This window comes from Rhipicephalus microplus, chromosome 3 (genome assembly GCF_043290135.1).
Source record: "Rhipicephalus microplus isolate Deutch F79 chromosome 3, USDA_Rmic, whole genome shotgun sequence".
Lineage (NCBI taxonomy): Eukaryota > Metazoa > Arthropoda > Arachnida > Ixodida > Ixodidae > Rhipicephalus > Rhipicephalus microplus.
Window position 1 is genome coordinate 252,515,749 of NC_134702.1, and position 25,444 is coordinate 252,541,192.

Consider the following 25,444-nt stretch of genomic DNA (forward strand, 5'->3'; position numbering starts at 1 on the left):
TCATCTGATCATTTAAAGAGTTGATTGAACGGAATAAAATACAATCATCGGCAAATAAGCGGATTTCTACACCTTCTTTAGCACATGTTGTAATATTATTATTTAAATAAGAAAAAGCAAAGGCCCAAGGACACTTCCTCGGGGAACACCGGAGTTAACAGGAAGAGGGTTAGAATAAACACCGTTTATGTCAACAAACTGTGTACGTCAACTTTAACATGATTCAACCCATTTAACAAATGTAGAGGGAAAACCTGCCAGATTAAGCTTGTCAATTAGTTTTATTTATTCAGAAAATACTGCAGGCTAAGAATAGCCCCTCTATTGAGCTTCCTCTTCAAACTTGAAAGTATGGTATGCTTTCTTGCCATCTTCGCCCACAACTATAAGTACCGTCACGACTTGCACTCCTTTCGGCTACTTTGTGAACTGAGTATGGGTGTTAGACAGTTTGAATTCGCGTTTCCATGTGGTCCATCCTAACCACGCGTCACCGGATGTATCCAAAGGTTTCGGAGGAGGAAGCAGTGTCGACGGAATCGACATGGTGTACAGGCACCGCTGCCACCATATAAGCAGGCAGGTAGTCAAACAGTGAAAAGCGTTTATTGTTGCGGTGACAGCGATTTTATATCAGTATAGACGTGACGCAGAGATCACGTGCACATCGTGATTGATGCTTTGCGTGGTGATGTCAGGCTGGTGCAGCTCCGCTACGAAAACAAAGGGACGTAGACAACATGAGCAGAAACTTTGAACCACGTTTATTTGGGAACATACCCGAATATATATTAAATCAAATCACAGTAATCTTATGCCAATCACAGCAATCTTACGTAGACAGTGGATTCTGTCTGGTAACCCGCTACAAAGCGCAAGGTATCATTAATAACGATCATCAACAACCCTAGTGGGCCCGGGCAAGGCCTGGTGATGAAGACGCACTTCCTGGATAAGTTTAATAAATAACGCCCAGGCCGGGCTCTGGCTAGAAACCATGGGCCCGGGCCGGGCTTGGACTGGAAACCACGGGCTTGGGCCAGACCAGTGCCGGAAAATAAGGCCCATGTACTGCTCTAGGTGACAATAGGTTTGAAAAGAGAGTGCGAAGAAGAGGAGAACTACCGAGGAGAAACGAAGGAGAAGAAACGAAGAAAACTTTGCGAGGTTTCGAGGGCTTTAAAGCGTCTCTGTAGGTCATAACTGGCATCAATTCAGACCAAACATATATCTCTGAAAACTCTCGAACGCGCTTGGTTTTCGTGAATGTAGCTTCACGGTACCCACCTAAACTCGCCCCGTGAATATTTGTGGCCTGCCAAAATGAAGACACAATGCGCGTTGTGTTTCCCTCTGGTTGGGTAGTGGTGTTGCGTAACTTCAGCATGCCGGAAGTATAGGTGACCTTAGCCGCCTTAGGCCAAGTTCTGCATCCAATCAATGACGCTCTTCTGGCTGCCACATCACTTTATCTGGTCACGCTCTCATTGTTGACTACTAGAGCTACCACAAGCATTATGACCACGAGAGTTTAATAATTACAGACGTTTGTCGTCAGGATATAGATGTATTACTCAGCGTCCACGGGGATGCATCCATGTTAAACATCAATAGACATTGCGCAAGATCTTTTATATTAATGTATGCCACGAACATTATAATACTTCTGTAAAGACGTTTTTTTTTTTTTCGTGTGTTACCGATTCCTTTCACGGAGAGATGAGCCATGTTTTCTTTTTCGTTTTTCACTGATCAATGACAAGCAAAAAACAGAAATTACCATTCGCATACTTCACATTAACGCCTTCGTAGTTGCGCGAAAAATTCCAAAACGATGCTACAAGTAGAATAATTACCTTTGGTTGGCAACCTGGTACAGCCAGTATCAGCTATCGCAATAACGGCAAGTTAAAACTAACTCTATAAGTATCGCTCTTTTGTGTTTAAAGAAGAATGAGAGCTATACAAAAATATTGAATCTGCCACGTATACATGCAACAATATATCTAGATACCATTCACTACTGAAGGTGAAATATTCAGAACGTAGTGGGTGGAGTGCAAAAGCTGCAACACGAAAACCAGCCGCTGCTTGTGTAATTTGATTGCGGTAACACTCATTACTTGACATAGTGATAATCAACTTAGATATCACTGATTTTCTGGTATATTCTAAATAGGATCCTTAGGATTCACTTAATATGTCTATTCATCAGAGAAGTATACGTGCAAAATGAGTGGGGATCATCTCACATGTAAGGCTTGTCGAGAGAAACACCATAATGTTGGGTGCCCAATTTTTTCTGTCTCTGGTTAATCTGGCAGCGTGGCCCCTCTTAGCCGAGGGGGTCCAAGGTATGCGAGCGAAGCCCCGCCTCCTGGGACCCGCCTGGACATGTGACCATGCCCCGCCTCCTCCAATATTTGTGTCGCGTAGCTGGGGTGCGATGAGTCGGAACCATGGAGCCGCGCGAGCAGCAAGTGCCGGTCCCCCTCCGCACAGGCATGGCGCGAACCAGCTGTGCGCCCGTGGCCTCAGTGGCGCCCATGACTGTAGTGGTGCTCACCGACGATGGTCGAGAGAAATGGGACAAGAAGATAGAATTTCTCCTCGCCGTCATCGGTTTTGCGGTAGACCTTGGAAACGTATGGCGATTCCCGTATATCTGCTACCGCAATGGTGGAGGTAGGTACGCAAAAAAAAAAACATTAAGTGTGCTCAATTAATCTGGCAGCAGCGCTAATAATAGTTTTCATTGTGCATATCTTTTTTTTTCTCTCAAAATTATTATCTTGGGCGTCATTAAATTTTCTCGAGCTTCCAAAACATTTTTGACGTGGTACATATGCCTCAGGCATTTTACGGGCCCCAGCGATGCCGGGTGCGTGTTTTTATTATCGCTTACTACCATACTGACAATTACTTTGCAATATTCATAGGCTTTTTAGAACTGGATTGTAGTATGCACCTTCAACAATATCACATGTATGTTCTCCAATTTTTGCTTTGAAACAACTTACTTTGATCAGTTGGGTGCTCCAACAGTGATTTATTGGCGTTTCACGCCACATTTATGCTTAATGCTTACGTCTATAACAGCCTTTTTCTAAAGACAGTCTATGTCTCTTGGAGGGGGCCTTATTGCTACAGGAGGGTATCAACTCGAAGATGGACATGTATTAAGAAGTCCAGGTCTTGTCCATTCTGCCTCTCAGGCAAAATATTGCCAAGGTGAACCAGTTTGAGGTACGATCTAACTACTTGTGATGTACAGGAATATAAGTACACGAGCAAATGCTCTATATACGTTACTGTACCAGCTGTGTTTTCATTTTCCTTATTACTGCCCTCAAAAATACTTGGGTCATTGCGTCTAGGCAATTCAATGGTATATCACATATGAAAAAAAAAGGTTATGGCAAATCTATTTTGTTTAAGAAGCCCAACATTGTATAAAAATGAAAGTGCACTTCATGACAGTGGCTCGTCAAATATTGCAACTGGGGAGAAAACAAAATACGAGAAAGTTACATTTACCATGCATCGGGCAGAGCTACAGCATTGCCACCGTTCAAGGTATTTTTTTTTCAATTTCTGGCACCTTATAAAAAATAAATACAGAGAAAATTGAACACTGGCATTGTTTCTGCTTTAGCATTATTATCCGGAGATTTCCGTGGCCAAACAAGGCCATGATTGCGAGAAAGCCGCGCGAGATATGTCTCAAAATTTCATTCATTTTTCGTTCTTAACGTGTAAAAAAAGCTTTGTACACGTGCCTCAAGCGTTTTACCTCCATCCAAACGCCAACTATGTGACATGGATTGATGATGATGATGATGATGATTCCCGGAAGAATGTCCCTACACACCACAGAGAATAAGCCACAAGGCATGTGGCAGTAGAATTTGTGAAACGAAATAAAGAAATAATAAAAAAAGGCAGAGAGAGGAGAAAAGAGGGCGATACGATGCGAACAATATAATCCACAAGGGACAAAATTATTTGTGACAATATTGATGTCTTTCAATGCAACACTACTTAATGTTAAACATATCAACTAATTAGTTAATATAATTAAGGTGAAACAATACATGCGACGAAATGTTTTAGATGTACTGATAGTTTAACAATGAAATCTTTTGATTCTTTTTACTATTTATTACAGCATCGTAAATGACCCTGTCGCACTGCCCAAGTGCCGACGAGCCCAGGGAGAGCAATGCCGATGTAGAAAGCTCAAAGCCCTCCTTGTTTCTTCAGTTTTTTTTTAAATGGCGTTTTAGAAGAATTCTTCGCCTTAGGATCTGATATCTTTGACACTCCAAGAAGAAGTGTTTGATCGTTTCTGCTTCATTACAAAATACACATTGCGGGGAAGAGAACAATCCAGGCCTGTGCAAGTAAAAATTCAATTAGGTATCCTGCATCACAATTTTGTAACTGTGACTTCCAATTGTCTTGTGCTGCACGATAAGCTTTTCCACGAATACATAAAGTGCGTTGTGTACTCAGCACACAAGATTTATTATGCTCTTCGTGCAGACAAAGGTTTCTCAATCGTGAGAACGTGTTATCGCGGGATGGTTTTAAAATATTTAGGACAGGTCTTTTAAAATGCTGTTGCTAAGTTGTGCACCGTTTCATTTATTTCTAATCCAGTGTGGCCTGGTACCCAAACCAGATGAATGTTTTGCGCATGTTTTGGCTTATACAAATAATGTTCTGCGAGGTAGCTCGAAGAATGAGATGCTGCTAGCGCCGTGCACACGGAAAGGAAATCTGTTAACACCACTACTGAAAAAATATGTGACGGGAGTTTACGCAGTACAAGAATAATTGCCAATAATTCTGCCTGGATCGTGCTGAGCAGTCGTGCTAGAGAAGACAAAAGAACCGACTACGATCCGTTGAATAGATTCCTACTCAAGGCCTTCACATCAGTTACAGAAGCATCTGGGGCTACCTCTGGATTTATCCGCACGCTCTTGAGGTGGTCTTCCAATAACCCTTTGAATACGTGGTGGGTAATAGTTTAACGTTTGTTAGAAATATATGAAAAATTCTATTACCGGTGAGGGTCTAAGTACGTTTGGGTAAATTATATCACGAAGTGATACTTGTATCACTTCATGTGGATTGAACATACGTTTTCCCAGTCAGCAAGTGAGCACGATACCAATGCGGTGGCTTTTCCAGGAGGAAGACATTATATCACAATCAGTAATTTCTTGTGAAATTTTCAAACTATAGGCCGAAAAGGACTAAAGTGCGTTATGCGTTGGTAAAGTGTACTGTAGAAGTGTTTAGCGGCGTGACCACACCTGCCCGCCTGATACTTCCCGCGTTGCCCTTTGCGGTGGCGCTGCAGTAGGAATAGTGTTGAAAGAGCCACGCGCAACTCACAGGAACTGATGCGTTCTCAGGCATTCTGGCGCGCTTTTTTGGTGCAAATTTCTTCGTACCTGCCCATCATTCATGTCTAGCACATAATATCATAACCCTTGAAGTATGACACGCGAATCTACTGAAATTGAGCTCCATAAAACTCCTTCTGAGAGAACGAAAATTGCTCAGAGAGGGCGTGTCTTATTCTGATTGCTCGTGTCCTAACACTTTCTTATTTCGTTAAGTATCTACGATATTCAGAAGAACTGATCCGAAATATAAGAAGTTAGCTGTGCTCAGAAAGCTGTTATATCAAAAAAAAATACCGCTACAAATGCTCGCAGAACCAAGAGGCCATCAGTAGAGAGGAGAGAGGAAGGAAATCTGAACCCCCTATACTAAAAAGTTTTTTTCGTAATTCAACTTTTCAGGTTGTACTAAAATATTTACACGCATTCACAGCGACCACGAACTGCCAAAGTTAGTCGTTCTGCTCTACCCCCCCCCCCCCCACCGGCTTTAAAAAATTCACGGAGTGAATGATGATGAGTGCGGGGAAGCGTCCGTCAGTCAGTCCATGATTCCGTCCGTCCGTTCGTTGTTGCATCTATCCGTCCGTGCGCCGTTCTGTCCGTCCGCATGTTCGTCTGTGCGTCTTTCCATGCGTTCATCTGCCTGTCTGTCCGTCCGTGCGTTTGTTGGTCTGTCTGTCTGCCTGTCTTTCAGTTCCTTCGTGCCACCGGCCACCTAGTGAACACTCCAAGTACCACTATCTCACATATTTCCGTCATATATTCATCATAGTTAAGTACAGCCATCCAACGAACATTCTGATAACTAAACGAGAGCTGGCTCCTACTAAAAACATGGGACATTCATTTATCAAATGGTTGAATGAGAAGGGGTGATGAAAAGGCAACTGAATGCCTCACACAGTACCAACCCCTGCCCTCGCCACAATAATGCACAACACTCAGTGAATAAGTACACATATACGCAGAGCATAAATATGTAAAATATGAATGCACAAATACAATATGCTGTGAAAATACAATAGTTACATCAACCTAAATCTCAATGCACAAATTCAATACAGTGGAAATAGAATAAGTGCATATATACAGCGGAAAATGAAAAAAAAATAGCGAGAAGAAGGAATGATTCAACACTCCAAAAAGCACTCTACAGAAAAAAAAACATGTAGGAATAAAAAGCCGCGGTCATGAACACCAGTGAAACAAGTGAAGACTTGCTAATAGGTCACCAGGTTATGCGCGGCTTGAAAAAATTGAGACAAGTGTTTTACGGTAAAGTACATGAGATGCGCAAATTTTATACTTCTTTGAAGAGTGTCTTTCGTTTGCTGCTATAGCTGAGTCGGTATAGCGTCGGCGGGGTGAACGATGTCGTCGTCTCACTAGTGGTGGGTTTGACTATGGGCATTGAAACGTTTTAAGAGCTTGCTCCTGGCTTGTCACACGGCGGCTGCCAGTGTGTACACCAGTGTTGCCAGCGTGTACACTTTCGCGGTTGCAGGTCAATGTCGCCTCTCCTGTATATTTCAAGAATCCTGCTAAATGGCGCACTGCCACTTAAGGAAATCATAGTGATAGTACTTAACTTTACGCCTAAGTGGCGTGAGCCGCCACCTAATCTAAAGGGCACTCCCGGATAGGTGCATCCATTCATCCATCCAGACCGATCAGTCACGAAACTCCTGAGTGCACGGTGTTCGTAGTTTCTATCCGCCCGTTTTTTCTTTCTCTGTATTTTTTTGTTGAGTCGGTTTGGTCAGAATATCTGTGGCCAGCTACTTACAAGTGTACAGCAACCGATTATCATCATCATTGTGGTCATTTTTGCATGCCCCGCGAGCTTGCCTTCTGGAAGTGGTTTTGAAAGAGAGAACACTGAAGAGAAAACGGAGGCGTCATAACTGTCTCCGTCTTAGGAGGTCACCTCAAAAACGCCACGTGGGGGATTGGTAGTGGGAGAGAGAAAGAAATATGAAAGACAGTGAAAAAGAGAAGGGTATCAATGATTTCTCGGGTTGGCCGAGCGCGAAGGCACACCACCTAGAGAAAAAAATTGGCTCGGTATCTGCATGAAATCTGCAAATGTCGTCGAAAGACGATACGGAGAGAGTGAACAAAACATGTATTTGATGTTCTGCGCTGGAAAATCGGTGAATGGTATTCCGGAGGCGCTGCGTTAGAGTGCCTCGAGCGGGCAGCGGTGGCTCACGAGCGCATCAAGTCAGGTCACACGTGAGCCATGAGCGACATCAGGCAGTTTCTTTTGGAAAACAAAGCGCGTGGCCGTGCGCGCCCGTCACAGAGGTGATAAGCTGTAGAACGCGAGGCGACGGGTAGGTGCCACCACCATCTCGTCTTAGGAAAGCGTTGGAAACACTTCCCGTTCCGTGCAAGCGTTGCATGGTAAGTGGAGCGTGATAAGCGCTACGGCCCTTAAAGTGACTTGTGTATGCGTTTTCTAGTAAAAGGTGCATATGCAGAATATATGCGTGTTGTTATGGCGTCCGAGACATGCGCAATATTTGGTTTTTATTTCACAATTGCACAAGCATGAACGCTCAACCTTGAGCAACATTGGTCGTCGCTGCGGATGGGGTCGGCCGTTTCAATTACCCAATGCTGGTAAGAGTGGGCAAACAGACAAATGTACAGACAGACAGACAGACAGACAGACAGACAGACAGACAGACAGACAGACAGACAGACAGACCAAAATTTTTGCGTCGAAGGTCCCCAGAAAGACTATCGTCTTTGAAAGTCAGGTAAGCCGGCAGGGCGAGAAAGATCCTCACGACTACGTCCCCTTCCATCTCGTCGCTTCGTAGGCACGTAGTGCGTCACAAGTTCCTCGATGAGTGCCACACACGAGTACCGGTATCCTCCCAGGTCACCAAACCTGCTTGCTCTCAAGCCCGTAGAAGAACACGTGATAGCTCCACGTCTGTCATTTATGAGCGTTAGGCATGTTACACACGGCCGCGGCCAGTATGGCATAACAGGGCATGTGGTTAACGTGCAGAACACTGTTCAGCGCCGACAGCAGAATATGCCCGATAACGCTGCCTTTGGCGTACACACCATGCGGCGGTTCGTTACCATTGCCTTCTTACAGTATTGCTCTCGCCAACAAACGTCCCGTGCACGTCCGAGCAAGCTCATCAAACATAATTCACTTTGTGGTTATGGTGATTACTTTAAAGACAATTGTCTTTCTTGGAATACTCCTGCGAAAAAGTCGGTCGACTAGTCTGTTTGTCACTCCAAACGGCTAAAACTCAACAACATCCACAGCTCTCACCAATATTCATCTGCAATGTTTCGTCGTTGATACTTGTGCGTATTGTCAACCAGAATGAAATATTGTCCGTATCTTAGGCACAGCCTCCACAGTCAATATCTTTGGCGTGTTCCTTTGTTCTACATATGTAATCCTAAAGAACGTAAGGTTCATATGCTGCGCTGACAATGCACCATTATGCAGGAAAAGGCGGGTGTTTACTGCACTTTGCTAAGTTGATATTGTAGTTGCAGCTAGCCGCTGCCTTGCCTTCTACAAATTAGGGCCTCCGGATTGCGCGCACACGCCGCGCGCTCGCTATATTGCAGGCGATACCTTCGTTTTAAAGATATTTTACCGCCAGATGGCGCATAAACGTTTAATTCATATAAACGTTTTATCCAGTCCTTACAGACGCATGACTGTTGTCTTTCAACGGCATTTGCAGTGAAACATACCGATACAATGCAAATATCTTTCACTTCGCTTTTCGTTTGGCAGACTTCATTTTAACAATGTCATATTCATAGCGAACATACGTCACTAAACTCTTGGTGGACCACGACCACAGTGCCTCGATTATACTCACTAATGTGCCGACCACCAAGCGGTTCCAATGGCAGACGCTGGCAACGTCCATGATGCCTTCAGCCGGAAGCCACGAAATGGCCGCACTAATTGGGATCTTGTTAACCGAGTGGCGCATCAACCTAAGTGCCGTCGGCTGTGGCAGCGATAAACCTGTAGACGTTGCTTTCGAGTAAGTAGCATGTGGTGTCTCCGCATGCCATTGCTGAATTTTGTCGACGCGAACCAGCTTATGGCGGGGTTCAATCTAGTGTAGGGAGTGACCACCTTTATTGCCTATGCATGTCACCTACCCCCCCCTTTTCTCTTCTACGTTGCGCTGTCTCTCTCTCGAGCCACTGGCACAGGTCAGCACTTCAAGGGACTACTGACTCAACCTCGCTTCCCCCTATTTTTCCAGCCTTCTAACTCACTCACGTTCCCTCACATTTATGGATTTTCACCCGCAGTCGCATTGACGTCCACTCACGCTAAAAAGTACTCACTCACATTCACACTTGGTACTACTCACACTAGTTATCTCTCAATCAATTTCATAATCACACCTACTCACACTCGTAAGCACTCACTCACGTTCATACTCACGCCTACTCACGCTCATACGCGCTCGCTCACGTTCATACGCCTACTCGCACAAATGAGCGATCACTCACGTTCCTACCGTTCCTACGACTACTCACTCTACTGAGTACCAACGTTCATACTAGGTACCCACGTTCATAAGCACTAGCTCTAGTTCTTATTTATGCCAATTCACGCTTCTACGCGCTCACTCACACTCATTAGCCAAGCCCCACCATGGTTTTATAGTGGCTAAGGTACTCGGCTGCTCACCGCAGGTCGCGGGATCGAATCCCGGCTGCGGTGGCTGCATTTACGATGGAGGCGGAATTGTTGTAGGCCCGTTTGCTCAGATTTGGGGCACGTTAAATGATCCCACGTGGTCGAAATTTTCGAAGCCCTCCACTATGGCGTGTTTCATACCTTATGGTGGTTTTGAGAAGTTAAACCCCACGTAAAAACAATCAATCAACGTTCATACACCTGCTCGCACTAATGTGCGCTTACTCACGTTCATGTGACTACTCACTCTACTGAGTACCCACGTTAGTACTAACGTTTACTCACACTCATAAGCACTCATGCACTCAAGTTCATACTTATGCCAACTCACGCTCATAGGCACTTATTCACGTTCATACTTCCACCTACTCACACTAATGAGCGCTCACTGACATTCATACGACAACTCACATTTTCTTGAGAAGGAATCGATGGGGCACCTGAAGCGCGGATTGATACCGCAAGAGCCCTCCATGCGACAGAGAAGGCCAGCTTTTTTCATTTCTGCGGCACCGTGTTCTCCGTCAAACCTCGCGAGCATTTGCTCCATATAGAACATATGTATAGCGCGAAGAGTGATGTCAATTAGGAATTCGTACGATAAATGACGTCAAAGGAGGAATACTGTCCAACTTGAGTGTCCATATAGTAACTATGACAAAAAAAAACAACATGCGGAAGTGGTCTCACCCCTTCCCAGGAGACTGTCATTGTCTCCGCTCTAAAGAGTTCCCTATATGAAAAATCAAAATGATCCACCACATTTTCATTGGTTCTTCATTACTTTATTTTCTGGTGGTCTCTACTACCCACTTAATTCTTCGTAAAGCGCGGGTAAAATGTAAACACTGTGCGTTGAGTTTCTCAAGATTTGGCGTTTGTCGGCTACGCCTTCTTAACTCCACTTGTACTGTCAAAAACGCACAAAATGAAGCGAAATTGTTTGCTTACTTGCGATAATCATGTGATACAAGAAATAACTTGCGGGCGGCTACATGGCAAAAACGAATGGGACACAAATCGCAAGGAATAGTTTTTCTAGTATATGGAGAAATAGACAGTAGTCACGTTGATGAGGTCACGGAAATCACCATTCCGCCCCACGTAGTGCGCTAAAAACAAAACTGCTGAGGGAAAACTACGTGCTTCTTTTGTATATTTAGAAGCTCTTTTGGGACTACACGAACATTAGGCAAGACACCAAAAACGCCAATACTATAAAAATGATGACAAGAGAAGGGGAAGGTAGACCGAAGTACACATCAGCGCATTCTCGAGTGAGAGGCGATACATGAGGGTTCACTCTTTTAACTTGTAGTATCAGTGTTTGCACGTCCTCTCTTTTTACCTTTTTGTAGGGCAGCTGTAAAAATTTGTACAACTCTGCCATTTATTCTCGAAAACTCATAAGATATTGCTCAACATTAGCCCTGCTCTTAGTGGTGGTACTATCAGCTATGTATACAAGTTGGCTATGGTAATGTTTTACTTGGCAATGACAAGTCGCAGGGGCAGCAAAATGGTTTTTCACTTGAGTTGATTTCTTGATTACTGATCGCTATATGCTGCGGCGCTCAAGATGGATAAGTGTTGCACCTTGCATGATCGCTAGGCGCTAAATGTATACTCAACGTGTCTGCAAAGTGTCCCATTTTACCCATTTACAAAACATAACATAAAAAAATCACTTCAGCACAAATATACTCAGCTTTCTAGAATAAACCCTTTGAGGCTTTCATTTTAGCTTAACAAGCTAGCCCTATCACGGCCGCTATCGCACTTCTGTACAATTTTTCATAGGTAGAACTTCCATTTTTATTGCAGCGCAGCTTTCATTTCGACAGCTTTCATTTCCACTCTTTTTAAGCTGCATCTAGTTAGTGTATTCATTAGGCCGCGTTGGCTTGTTCATACAATTCGCAGATACCCTTCGCGAGTGCTTGGGATGAATGCACAGTAGCTATCGCTGAAGCGAATATCAAGTTCCGCTGTCCATTGAATGATTAAAACTATTCGAAATGTTCATAGACTTTAGCGCCGCCTAGCGCAATTCAGGAGCGTCCTTTCAAGGATGATCAGTAGGCTTACGCTCCCAATGCTGCCTTGTTCTGTGGTGCTAGCCGCTGTGTTAACGTGTTAGCAAGAAATGAACAAAAAGCACTTTGTATGTTTCACGCATCAGTAAATATACCGGACCGCCCTTGACACGATAAATCTCACTCGTTCTTGCGAGACGTGAACCGTCCTTGACATGATAAATCTCACTTGTTCTTGCGAGACGTGAAGGTTTCGTGAAAATACGTGGCAACTCGTGCTTTCGATTATAGGCCGCTAAGTACACACATCAGCTTCGCGATATTTTCTGCAGCCACTTTGAATAGTTAAATGGTAACGTCTGACCAATTCAATTAAAACTCGCCTTGCTCTACGTACGTATAGCATTCGGCAGTCGTTTTGTAGTGCATGAATCGCATAACATTCGCTATACGCGGAAGGTAGCACAGGCTCGCGATTTGCTCTTCCAAATCTTGGCCTACGCTGCGCCACTTGTTTTTTTTTTTGCGTTTGTTGATAGATAACAGCACACTTAGAGCGATTACTTTCTCTCCTGCAATGGGAGCGAACTGACTGTTTTTTTTACGTTCGTTGATAGATAATAGCACCCTGCAAGCGATTACTTTCTCTCCTGCAATGGGAGCGAACTGATCATCTCCGCACGCCCAAATAAGCGTGGTTAGTGACGCAGTGTGGTTGTTGTGCATGGTGAACGACGCATGGTTGGCGCTATCGAAGTCGTTTGGCAGAGAGAATGCTTCAGATTACTTTCAGCAGTGTGTTTAAAGAAACCGTCTTGACGTCTGAGACTTTTCACTGGACGTAGGTGGTTGTTAATGCGCTCAGAGTGACAGCGACGATTAACGATCGGCTGCTAGATCATGAGCATAGAGTTGCACTTCACGTCCCGTAGTGCGTGTATAGGGAGTTTTAGAATACCGTTTGCAAACGCTGCGGGCATTGCGGGCGTAGCGGGCGACATATGAGCTTTAGAAGAGCGTTTGTCTGGCTGCGAACCACAACGCACGATCGCAGCGACACCGTAGACTCGAAACCAGTGCTTGCGGGCCACATGCAGGCTGCCTTTACCGCACACAATTTCGGATTTTTTGCGTGTGGTCCGCGAACGCGAACGCCGACTCACGTTACGACCCATGCGCAGTGGCAGCGACCGCACCGCAAGGGCTCGCGGTGCGCTATTCTAAAACTCCATAATGTTTTTTTCACGCTCGTAAGCAACCTCATTGCATTTATTGTATATTATCCTCCAGCGAGCTCAAAATAAAAGCATACTTTCATCCCAATTAAAGTGGATATTACAAAGTGCCACATGCTGGCAACACGCTCGAGCTCGACGAGCGAAGCGAAGTGGTTAGAGCAATAAAATCTGCAGTTACAACTAAAGACCCGCTAAGTCCTCCTGCAATTCACTGGTGGCGTCCGAACTACGTTGTGGTTCGACAAATTTTCGCTGTTTTGACGTTGCGAAGAGTGTATGCGTGTATTCGTTTCAACATCCTTGTTTCGATCACGCTGATCAAACCTGCAACATCCAAGGGAAGGAAATTGCGCACTGTTATAGAGTCTGATCACGGCTGTGACACAAGTTCACGCTACCTAATGGGATGTTAAATGCTTGTGTTCAATTGAAGAAGCAGCCACATAATGCTAATAGTGCAAGTAACAACGGTGTAACATGTTTGAAAACCACAGCTATGGTAAACATTCGGTACTGCGCAGCCGCGATGGCGCGCTAGCGCTAATGGCCTACTACTGCGGCCAATTCGCCAGGCAGGCTCGGCACAAATGATCTCGGAGTGGCGTTCAGTTCATACGTGAATTATGGTTTGCGCAGTTTTCTGTAGCATGCATAAGATTACGCAAAGCATCGTTGATTTACGGACGGATACCACCATCCTTCGCACGGCGTTAACAAATGAGGTGGCGAACATTCAGCAGATCCTATTGGTTGCGAAAGTACTTTTGTTTGATATACATTCATTTGACGATCAAGAGTTCGTCCGCTGAAAGCGGGACGGGGAGTACGTCCATGCGTCTTATCTTTTCTCATGCGAGTTGACGGGTTGAACACCCTCCCGCCGCCATCATGGATTGCACGGCGCACCACCTATAGGCCATGGGCATTGCGAATTCGTACAGAAAACAGCCCCATTGAAGTCAAAAATAATTTTCCTGTTCAGATTTTAAACGCGAAGCATTTCTTTGCGAACTTCGGCGTCTTTTAGGATGAGCGTATCTATCTATCTATCTATCTATCTATCTATCTATCTATCTATCTATCTATCTATCTATCTATCTATCTATCTATCTATCTATCTATCTATCTATCTATCTATCTATCTATCTATCTATCTATCTATCTATCTATCTAGCCACTTACGACTTTTAACTCTTCTGACCGTTTCGATGACAAGATCTATACCGAAATTCTTATGGCATAACATGTCTGCATGACGAGCTTGAGTGACTAGTCATAACATGAAAATCTGGACGTGTAAGTCATGAATGTCATTGTTTACATGTCATGGCCTTGCTGCTCTTGTGGTGGTTTCGTTCACATGACATTGCAAAACTGGTATGGTATGACATCAATGCATGGCGAACATTAGTGGCAGGCCCTGACATGGAAATCACGACATGCATGTCATGTAATTTATGCATACACGCCATACGCTCACGGTGTGCTCGCGGATGTTTCACTAGCTTCACATATACCAAATTTGATAACACTCGACGTGAATGGATGACGGAGGTATAGGATTGCTGCAAACATGATGATAATGATATGCCTGTCTAAAATGAACATGACTAAATGGCATGCTAGATAGATAAGGTTCTAGCGTTAAACGTTGCCAAGTTCAGGTTCCAATGGCAGCCTGTCCGGATCCAGAGATTCTTAGCACCCTCTGCTGCGTTGAAGATCTTACCACCGCCATGGTCAGTTGCTTCGCAGCTGCTGGGTACTGAGGGCCGTGAGTTATTTGACGTATGCATGTGAGAGGTAGTGGCCAGATACTGCACCAGGGTGGCCAGTCCTTCTATGGTGAGGGAGTGTGTTCCCGGCGGTGGTTAGCAGCGATGGCGTAGTGGTTAGAGCATCCGCTTCGCATGCAAAAGGTCCGTGGTTCAAATCCCGGTGCCGCGCAGTTCCCAACCGGATGAAAAAAATCCGCTTGGTGATGGAACTGCATTACGAGGCCTGGGGTGCAGCCTCACCGGTAACCACCGCCGGGAATGCACTCCCTCACCAGAGAAGGATTGGCCACCCTGGTGCAGTATCTGGCCACTACCTCCCACATGCATACGTCGAATAACTCACGGCCCTCAGTCCCCAGCAGCTGCGAAGCAACTGACCACGGCGGCGGTCAGATCTGCAGCGCAGCAGAGGGTGCTAAGAATCTCCGGATCTGGAGAGGCCGCCATTGGAACCTGAACCGGGCAACGTTTAACGCTAGAACATTATCTAGTGAGGGAAATCTAGCTGTACTATTCGAGGAGCTATATGGTGTTAAATGAGATATAATAGGGCGCAGTGAGGTTAGGAAGACAGATGAGGCCTATACAGAGCTACAGAATGGGCACGTCCTTTGCTATCAGGGCTTGGCTGACAGAAGAGAACAGGGAGTGTGGTTCCTAATTCACAGAAACATAGCTGGAAACATAGAGGAATACTATAGCATTAATGAAAGGGTAGTAGGTATTGTAATTAAACTGAATAAGAAATACAAGATGAAGGTGGTACAGGCTTACGCGCCAACATTCAGCCTTGATGACGCTTCAGTTGAAAGCTTCTATGAAGACGTGGAATCAGCAATGAGTAAGGTAAAAAACGCAGTATCCAATACTGATGAGAGACTTTAATGCAAAGGTAGGGAAGAAGCAGGCTGGAGACCAGGCAGTAGGAGATTATGGCATCGGTACTAGAAACGTCAGAGGAGAGCTACTGGTAGAATTCGCAGAACGCAATAATTTACGGATATTGAATACGTTCTACCGAAAACGAGGAAACCGCAAGTGGACATGGAGGAGCCCTAATGGCGAAAATAAGAACGAAATAGACTTTATAATGAGTGCACACCCAGGCATCATGCAGGATGTGGAAGTGGTTGGCAAGGTACGATGCAGTGACCATAGAATGGTACGGTCTCGAATTCGCCTAGACTTGTGAAAGGAACGACAGAAACTGATACGCAAGAAGCCAATCAATGAGCTAGCACTGAGAGGGAAAGTACAGGAATTCAGAGTCTCGCTTCAGAACAGGTACTCGGCTCTTAGTGAGGAAACCAACCTTAGCATAGATACAATGAATGATATTCTGACGAGTATCATTACGGAGTGTGCAGTAGAAGTTGGAGGCAGGGTAGTTAGACAGGACACTGGCAAGCTTTCTCGGGAAACGAAGAATCTCAATAAGAAGCGTGAAATCATGAAAGTCTCAAGTACAACAGACAAAATAGAACTGGCAGAGCTTTCGAAGTTGAATAATAGGCGTAAGGTATCCGACGTAAGAAGGTATAACCTAGAGAGAATTGAAGACGCTCTGAAAAATGGAGGAAGCGTCAAAGTACTGAAGAGGAAACTTGGGATAGGCAAAATTGGATATATGCACTAAAGGACAAAGAAGGCAAAATAACTACCAATATGGATAGGACAGTTAAAATAGCGGAGGAGTTTTACAGAGATCTGTACAGTAGCCGGGACAAACACGACTTTAATACTATAAGAACTAGCAGTAACCCAGATGACACCCCACCAGTAATGATAGAAGAAGTCAGAAAAGCTTTAGAGAGCATGCACAGAGGCAAAGCTGCTGGTGAGGATCAGGTAACATAGATCTGCTGAAAGATGGAGGACAGATTGTGTTAGAAAAACTAGCCATCCTGTTTACGAGGTGTCTCTTGACGGGAAGAGTACCAGAGTCTTGGAAGAACGCTAACATCATCTTAATACGTAAGAATGGAGATGACAAGGACTTGAAGAATTATAGGACGATTAGCTTGCTCTCTGTAGTATACAAGCTATTTACAAAAGTAATTGCTAACAGAGTAAAGAAAACATTAGATTTCAATCAACCAAAGGAACAAGCAGGATTTCGAACAGGCTACTCAACAATCGGCCACATTCATACTATCAATCAGGTAATAGAGAAACGCTCAGAATATAACCAGCCACTATACATAGCCTTCATAGATTACGACAAGGCGTTTGATTCAGTAGAAATATCAGCCGTCATGCAGACACTGCGGAATCAGGGCGTCGATGAAGTATATATAAACTTCCTGGAAGAAATCTACAGGGGAACAACTGCTACCATAGTGCTTCATAAAGAAAGCAAAAGAGTACCAATCAAGAAAGATGTAAGTAGGGGGACACAATCTCCCCAATTATATTTACCGCGTGCTTACAGGAGGTTTTCAGAGGCCTAGAATGGGAACAGTTAGGGATAAGAGTTAATGGAGAGTACCTTAGTAACCTTCGCTTCGCCGATGACATTGCATTGCTGAGTAACTAAGGGGACGAATTGCAACTCATGTTTACGGAGTTAGACAAGAAGATCAGAAAGTTGGGTCTTAAAATGAATCTGCAGAAAACGAAAGTAATGTACAACAACCTCAGAAAGGAGCAGCGCTTCGAGATAGGTAATAGTGCACTTCAAGTTGTAAAAGACTATGTCTACTTAGGGCCGGTAATAACCGCGGAGCCGAACCACGAGATTGAAGTAACTAGTAGAATAAGAATGGGGTGGAGCACATTTGGCAAGCACCCTCAAGTTATGGCAGGTAGATTGCCACTATCCCTCAAAAGAAAGGTATATAACAGCTCTATCTTGCCGGTACTTAGCTACGGAGCAGAAACCTGGAGACTTACAAAGAGGGTTCAGCTTAAATTGAGGACGACGCAGTGAGCAATGGAAAGAAACATGGTAGGTGAAGCCTTAAGAGACAAGAAGAGAGCACAGTGGATTAGGGAACAAACGGGGGTAAAAGATATCATAGCTGAAATCAAGAAGAAGAAATGGACATGGGCCGGGCATGTAGCGCGTAGACAGGATAACCGCTGGTCGTTAAAGGTAACTAACTGGATTCCCAGAGAAGGCAAGCGGGTTAGGAGGAGACAGAAGGTTAGGTGGGCAGATGAGATTAAGAAGTTTGCGGGTATAAATTGCAGCAGCAAGCACAGGACCGGGTTAACTGGTGGAACATGGGAGAGGCCTTTATCCTGCAGTGGGCGTAGTCAGGCTGATGATGATGATGATGATGATGATGATGATGATGATGATGATAATGATGACATGGCACACCCATGTTGAGCTCGCGGCCATTTTGCTAACGTCACATACACCAAATTTGGTAATACGAGGCGCAAATGGACGACGAAGATAAATGACACTTCTGAACATGATAATCATGATATGCGTGTTATGTTAAACATGATGACATGCTACGCTCATCACGCACTCGCAGCCGTTTCGCTGGCTGCACAATACGAACTGTAATATTACGTAATGTGAATTGATGGCGAAGGTAAATGACTGGTGCAAGCATGTTAATAATGATATGCGTATCATGTAAGAACATGACTAAATACCATGCTTATGACGTGCTCGCGAATGCTTCGTTAGCTTCCCATTTGCCAATTTTGGTAATATGTGACGCGAACGAAGGATGAAATAAATGACGTGTCCCAACATGATCATCATGATATGCGTGTCATGTAAAACATGACTGCATGCAACGCTCATAGCGCACTCGCGGTCGTTCTGCTAGCTGCACATATACCAAACTTGGTAATACGTGACGTGAATGGATGACGAAGGTATATGACTGGTGCAAACATGAGATACATGACGTTTATCTCATGTGAGAATATGACTCCTTACACGCTCATGACGCGCTCACGGCCACTGGGCTAACTTTACATATACCAAATTTCGTTTACGTGACGTGAATGGCCGACAAAGGAAACTACACGTCGAAACAATGTAATCATCATATGCGTGTCATTGAAAACTTGACCACATGCTACGCTCATAGCGCGCTCTTGACCGTTTCGCTAGCTTCACATTTACCAAATTTGGTTTTGCGCGACGTTAATGGACGACGACCACAAATGCCAGGCGCCAACATGGTAACCTTGACATGAAACTTATGTACGGCGTAATTTACATGCCTACCACTGCTAGGGCTGGTATTGCAAACGTTCGTTGTGCCGTCTTTGCGCAACTCTAAACAACATACTTGCGTCTTATCTGGATACCTGAGTGTGCATAACATTTGCACTTGGTTTACTGTGTATTACATCCATGCGTCTCGTAATGTTCTGGGGATGTAAAGTGACATATAAACCTTTTTCATCACCCCGTCTCAGTGGTCTAGTGGCAAGGTACTCGGCTGCTGACCCGCAGGTCACAGGATCAAGTCCGGGCTGTGGCGGTTGCATTTTCGATGGAGGCGAAAATGCTGTAGTCCCGTGTGCTACAATTTGGGTGCATCCTAAAGAACCGCAGGTGATCGAAATTTCTAGAGCCCTCTGCTACGGCGTCTCTCAAAATGATGTGGTGGTTTTGGGACGCTACAGCTCACATATAATCCTTCCTCATCCGTGCTTCACATGTCATCGATTTCTACAGAATGTGGGATCTTCTCTTTTTTTGTTGTTTGGTACCATCTGAAGACAGCGGTACATATACTGTAAACCCCTTTATAACGAACTCGAAAGTGCGCAATAAGTTGCCGTTATATTAGTAGTTCTTTGTATGTGGATGGACTCACCCTTATGAACGTGCAGTTGGCGACAGAACAATTCTTCTGTGTATTCTTGTGTTAAAAAGGGATAGCAACCCTGGAAAGTCAGGCTTTTTTGCGTGGTTATAGACGTTCGTTGTGTGAGTGAATTAAGCTCCGTATGCACTGAACTCACACCGTGCCTTTGATGCGCAGTACCGCCACGTGAAAGCAACAATCGCTGGCTAGTTGCGTGCAGTTTATCGCTTGTTAACTATCTCTATTGCATGGAGGGTCGATTTAACTCCTGCGCAATATGCACGCGTTTGCGCGTTCTTCGCGCATGCTTCACTCAGCATCATGCTTGTGTGTAGCGTGTAGCCTAAGGGACGGTTCACGCTAGCGGCGAGCATGCCTCGCCGTTTGACGCTTGACGTTTTGAGGCAGCCGTGCACGGCTGTTTCCTTCGCGCGCGTCTGCCGTTCTTCGCCGTTCGTAAAATAGGTCCGAGACCCATTTCGGCACCGTTTTCCATTCGCCGGAGAGGGACGTAGCCAATCAGCGACCGAGGAGCGACATGGCGGGGCCACGTCGTCTGCTTTCGCCTCTCCGCATCTTTAGCATCTGTCACGGGACACTTCGAGCTCCTTGCTTCTTGCTCCGCGGTTTTCACGCTATATCATGCGTGTTCTTCCCAGACTACGTTCTAGCAGTGATTAGATCATTTATATTGTCCAGTACTTGAAAAAGTGCCCAGCACTTTAAAGTGACATCTGCCAAAGCAGGCGTTTGGACAAGTGGCGCTCGCTATTCAGCATTAAATACAGCTAACCAACGTGTAATGTAGGCCCTCCAAGATTCGGGAAGGCTTGCTATAAGCCTACAACATCAATTATTTCAGTATGGCTCTCAAAAGCGGTGCCGAATAGATTCGACTACTGTGTTGTCAAAGCTAAAGGACATGAGTCTAAAGCGAATGGAAGCATTAGTTCGGGCCTTACGAGCTACAGAGCGCTTGATAGATTCGAGGTGGTCGACAACTGCATTTGGAAGGGCAGCTATGTTTGTCGGAGGCTAAAATGCCTTGCCAACAAAGCTTGCCGTGCACTTCGAACAGCTCTCTTGTGGACGGCGCCGGCCACCGGTCTACGGCATTGCGCCTTCAGGGCAGACTTGCCGTTAGAGTGAACCGGCCCTACCCCTTCGAACAAGCACTGGCAGGCGGCCTCGCACAATGCTGAGGTGGTGTGATTGATTGCGGCAGCATGAAGTTCGCCAAAATGAACTAGTTCACTGAAATAAATATGCCCCTTTCTTTGTGTTTCTCGCAGATTATGACAAAATGCACATCACAGTCACACTTTTTAGTTGACTATGCTCACTGCAGATGCATGAAAGCAAGGCCTACTTCGGCTGCCTTTTTCAAAATCAGACAAACTTCTCGCACTTCCTATATTACTCTGCTGATTTACTGGGTATGTTACCGGAACGTAAGTTTGCACTGGAGGGTGACTTTGCCAAACTGTAAAAACTAAGGCAATTCACAGAGATCAAAAACTCTGTCGGCGTAGAGTGATCATTCGAGCTTCAGAATACCAAAAAGATTTTAAGCGCGTCTTGGCAAAGGGAAGACATCCTCAAGTGTTTATAGTCCAAGACTTTTGTGACATTGTGCAGGATGCAAAGGGTGCTGGTTATGGTGATGCGGAGTCCTTCGGCAGTTGAATCACTCAGGAACACGCCCTTCTTAAGTACAGCTATTTCCCAAGTTGCTAAGAACCCGTTGATAAAATGCCTGTAGTTATGGACGATGGATCTTTCATCGGAATGAGATTCGCCACAACGCAGTTCTTTTTCAGTGGTTTGTCATTGCAAGGAATCGCACGCTCTCAGGCTTTGGCCCGTTCACCATCGGCAGGAGCTGAGAAGAGAGACGCTTTCTTTTCTTGTTTCCGGGCCGGAGCACATCCCACATTGCACCAGGTGCGAAACAGTGTCTTTGCTGTTTACTCATCACTGTGGTATGGTCACAGGCGCGTATTGATCCCGAACAATTCAAAATAGGCATAGCGCAAACGTTGCGAATTGCGAGCGCACGAGCAAACGAGTCTAAAAGTGCCGCCCTAGCGGCTGACGGGTGCTCTCGACCGATCTCGGTGGCGACTTGAGCGCAGCTTTGCGGCGTAATGAAATACCAGCACGCCTCCTTTCAGGACGCGACCGGGACGATGCTGATATCTCTGCTTATAGCCACCATAGCTCACGCGTTCAAGGCTGGTACACAGCGTTGCTTGATCTTTTGGCTTAATACTCTCCAAGTTCAGTACAGAACGACGCGATTTCAACTGGAGCGGGAGATATGGGAGCGCGTTACAATATTGATTGTGCTTTTCCGGCCACAACCTTGGTTATTTGAGAAGTCATTGACATCCCAGCGAGCAAAATAACTACAGCGGTATGCACCAAAAATCAACAACAGTGCGTGCGCCGCTCCAGCGAAAGAAAATTCACGCCTAGGATACTGTAAGTCTATCATAGGCGTGCACAGGATTATCCTTAAGCAGGGGGGAAGGCAAATGTTCGTCGCATTGCCTTCCTTTCCTGTTATGTCAATGTAAAGGTTCACTTATACCCCCTTCCTACTATGTTATTCTATGAAGTTGACATTTCGCCTTGCCCTTTTCGGTGGCTAAAGGAGCGGCGACACCCCTAATAAGGTTTGTAAATCACTTGGTTCCTATACCTACACCATAAAATTTATTATTCTTATCATGAATATGCTGGTACATTCAGTACATTTACAATTCATAATTTACAGTACACATTAACATGATACACATTTCTGCAACTTCATTATGTGACAGATTTAGGTCATGAGACTACGATTCAGCCCTGTGTAGAAGGATTTCGAATGATGTCTGCAGCAGAAATGTCCTCTAATGCAACAAACCATGCCTGGCTTTCAATAATGCAGCAGGCACTGGACTAAAGTTAAGAAGCAAGCACTGCGTAGAGTGCTTTTAAGCATTGTCTGTTGTCGAAATACTATCGAACGCCATTAACTGTGCTTGACACTTCATGACGTGACAAATATCGTTCCTAAGACTGCAACTGAATCCTGTATGGAAGTCGTCTCAAGGTTGTCTGTAGTCAAAATATTCTCCGAAGCGACAAACCACACTCACCACTTCATGAAGTCACAGATATTGGTCATAAGTTTACCACTGAACGAAGTTTGGAAGGCCTTTGAACGTTACCTGCAAACAAAATGTTCCCTAGGGCAACAAACTGTACCTGACACGTCATGATGTGACAAATTTAGGTCATAAGACAGCAATGGAGCCCTGTTTAAAAGGCTCTCTGATGATATGTGTGGCAGAAATATCCTCTAATGCAACATAGCACACCTGGCTCTTAATGATACAACAGCTACTGGTCAAATATAGGAATAAATCATTGCATAGGATGCTTTGGCCATTTTTTTTTAGTCAAACGATGCTCTAACGCAACTAACTGTGCTTGACACTTCAGGATGTGACAGATATTCGTCTTAACACTGGAACTGAATCCTGTATGGAAGACTGCTAGACAAGTCTGCAGTGAAAGTATTCTATAAAGCGACAAACCACACCCAACACTTCATGAAGTCACAGATATTGGCCATGAGATTACAATTGAACCCTGGGGGGGGGGGGGGGCGTTTGAGTGTTGTCTGCAGTCAAAATGTTAGAGTATAGATATCAGTCATAAAGTTGGAACAGCCCACTGCGTGGAATGCTTTCGGATGTTATATTAATTCATTTTCGAATTCTACAGCCCAATGCGCGGTTACTGCAGGAGTACACTACATAAATACAAAATGAAAGCATATAAAGAGTAATATCACAATAGGCGCACCAGCAGAAACAAATATCGCTACCTCCCGAGAGCAGCCCAGTAAAAAATTTGAGAAAAAATTGGCAGATCCCACGTGCAGTGGGAATCAATGATATGCGAAGCACGAATGATAATTGTTGATATGCTACATTCAAATCAGCACGTTACGAGGTGGAGTTAAAGGATGCCGTACGTGACCTCTGTGTCATAATTATCATGTTTGGATGTGTCTTTTACTTTCGTCCTCTATTCATGTCACGTGTTACCAAATTTACTATATGTGGAGCTAGCGAAATGGCCGTGAGCACGCTAAAAGTGTGGTACGTTGTCATGTTCTTACATGACACGCGTGTCAGGATTATCATGCTTCAACCAGTCATACATTTCGTCATCCATTGGTGTCACATAACACTAAATTTGGTATACGTGGAGCTAGCGAAACGGCCGTGAGCGCATCATGAAGAGCCCATTATACTCCGACGTAGCGTTGACGCGCGCGCACACTGGGCACAGCGATGCAACGTAAGCAAAACGCGAGCACTCTATGGTCTGATGCCAAACGCGACCAGCGTCCGGCGGCGCGGCCTGACGGCAACCGGTTCGAAATGCAACATGCTGCATTTCGCACTGATGCGTTACCCAGACAACGCTGCGTCTCCCTCTTTTTGTGACGGAGGGATGTCGGACGTGCTGAAACGCGCATGTGTCAAAGCAACACAGCGCGGCGCGCGCCTGCGAGTATATGTCAGGACGGGCGCCTGGTGTGGCAACGCCAGCATGACGCGACGAAACTAACGCCGAATCGTACGCGCACCACGTCATGTCGAATTGTATTGGCGCCTTGACTGTGGCATGTAGTAATGTTCTCACACGTCAGGCATCTCATGATTATAATGTTTGCACCAGTCACATACATTCCTGATTCATTGGCGTCACGTAGAACCAAATTTGGCATGTGTGAAGCCAGCGAAACGGCCGTGAGTGCATCATCAATGCGGCATGTAGTCATGTTGTTAAATGACATGCATGTCGTAATTATCATGTTTGGATGTGTCATTTACCTATGCCGTCCGCTCGTGTCGCGTAATACGGAGTTTCGTACGTTTGAAGCTATCGAAACAGCCGCGAGCGCATCATGAGCGTAGCATGTAGTGATGCTGTTACATGACACGCATCTCATGTTTATCACGTTTGCACCAGTATCATACTTTCGTCGTACAATCACATCCCGTAGTGCCAAGTTTGGTATAAGTGAAGCTAGTGAAACGGACACCAGCGCATCAAGAGCACTGCAGGTAGTCATGTTTTCACACGACACGCATCTCATGATTATCATGTTTGCCCCAGTCACATACCTTCGTCATCCATTTACGTACTGTAATACCATATTTGGTATATGTGACACTAGCGAAACGGCCGCAAGCGCATCATGAGCGTGGCATGTAATCATGATGTTACACGACACGCATGTCATGATTTTCATGTTAGGTTCTGTTGCTTGTGCTCACCATGCAATTTTGCGATATCATACCAGTTTTGAAACATGCCATGTGACCGAAAGCACTGCGAGAGCTGCAAGACAAAAAATAAAAATCATAGCATTCATGACATACGTACCATGATTTTCCTGTTTTGAC

General features: G+C 45.0%; 1 protein-coding gene across 1 annotated transcript in view; it reads left to right on the top strand.

The window, feature by feature from the left end:
* Window positions 1-2,583: 2,583 nt before the first annotated feature.
* Window positions 2,584-25,444, top strand: part of SerT (Serotonin transporter) — a 387,450-nt gene continuing 364,589 nt past the window's right edge. The window contains exon 1 of the mRNA XM_075890899.1: window positions 2,584-2,685. The gene's annotated coding sequence lies outside the window, so the exon portion shown is untranslated. The remainder of the gene's footprint in view (window positions 2,686-25,444) is intronic.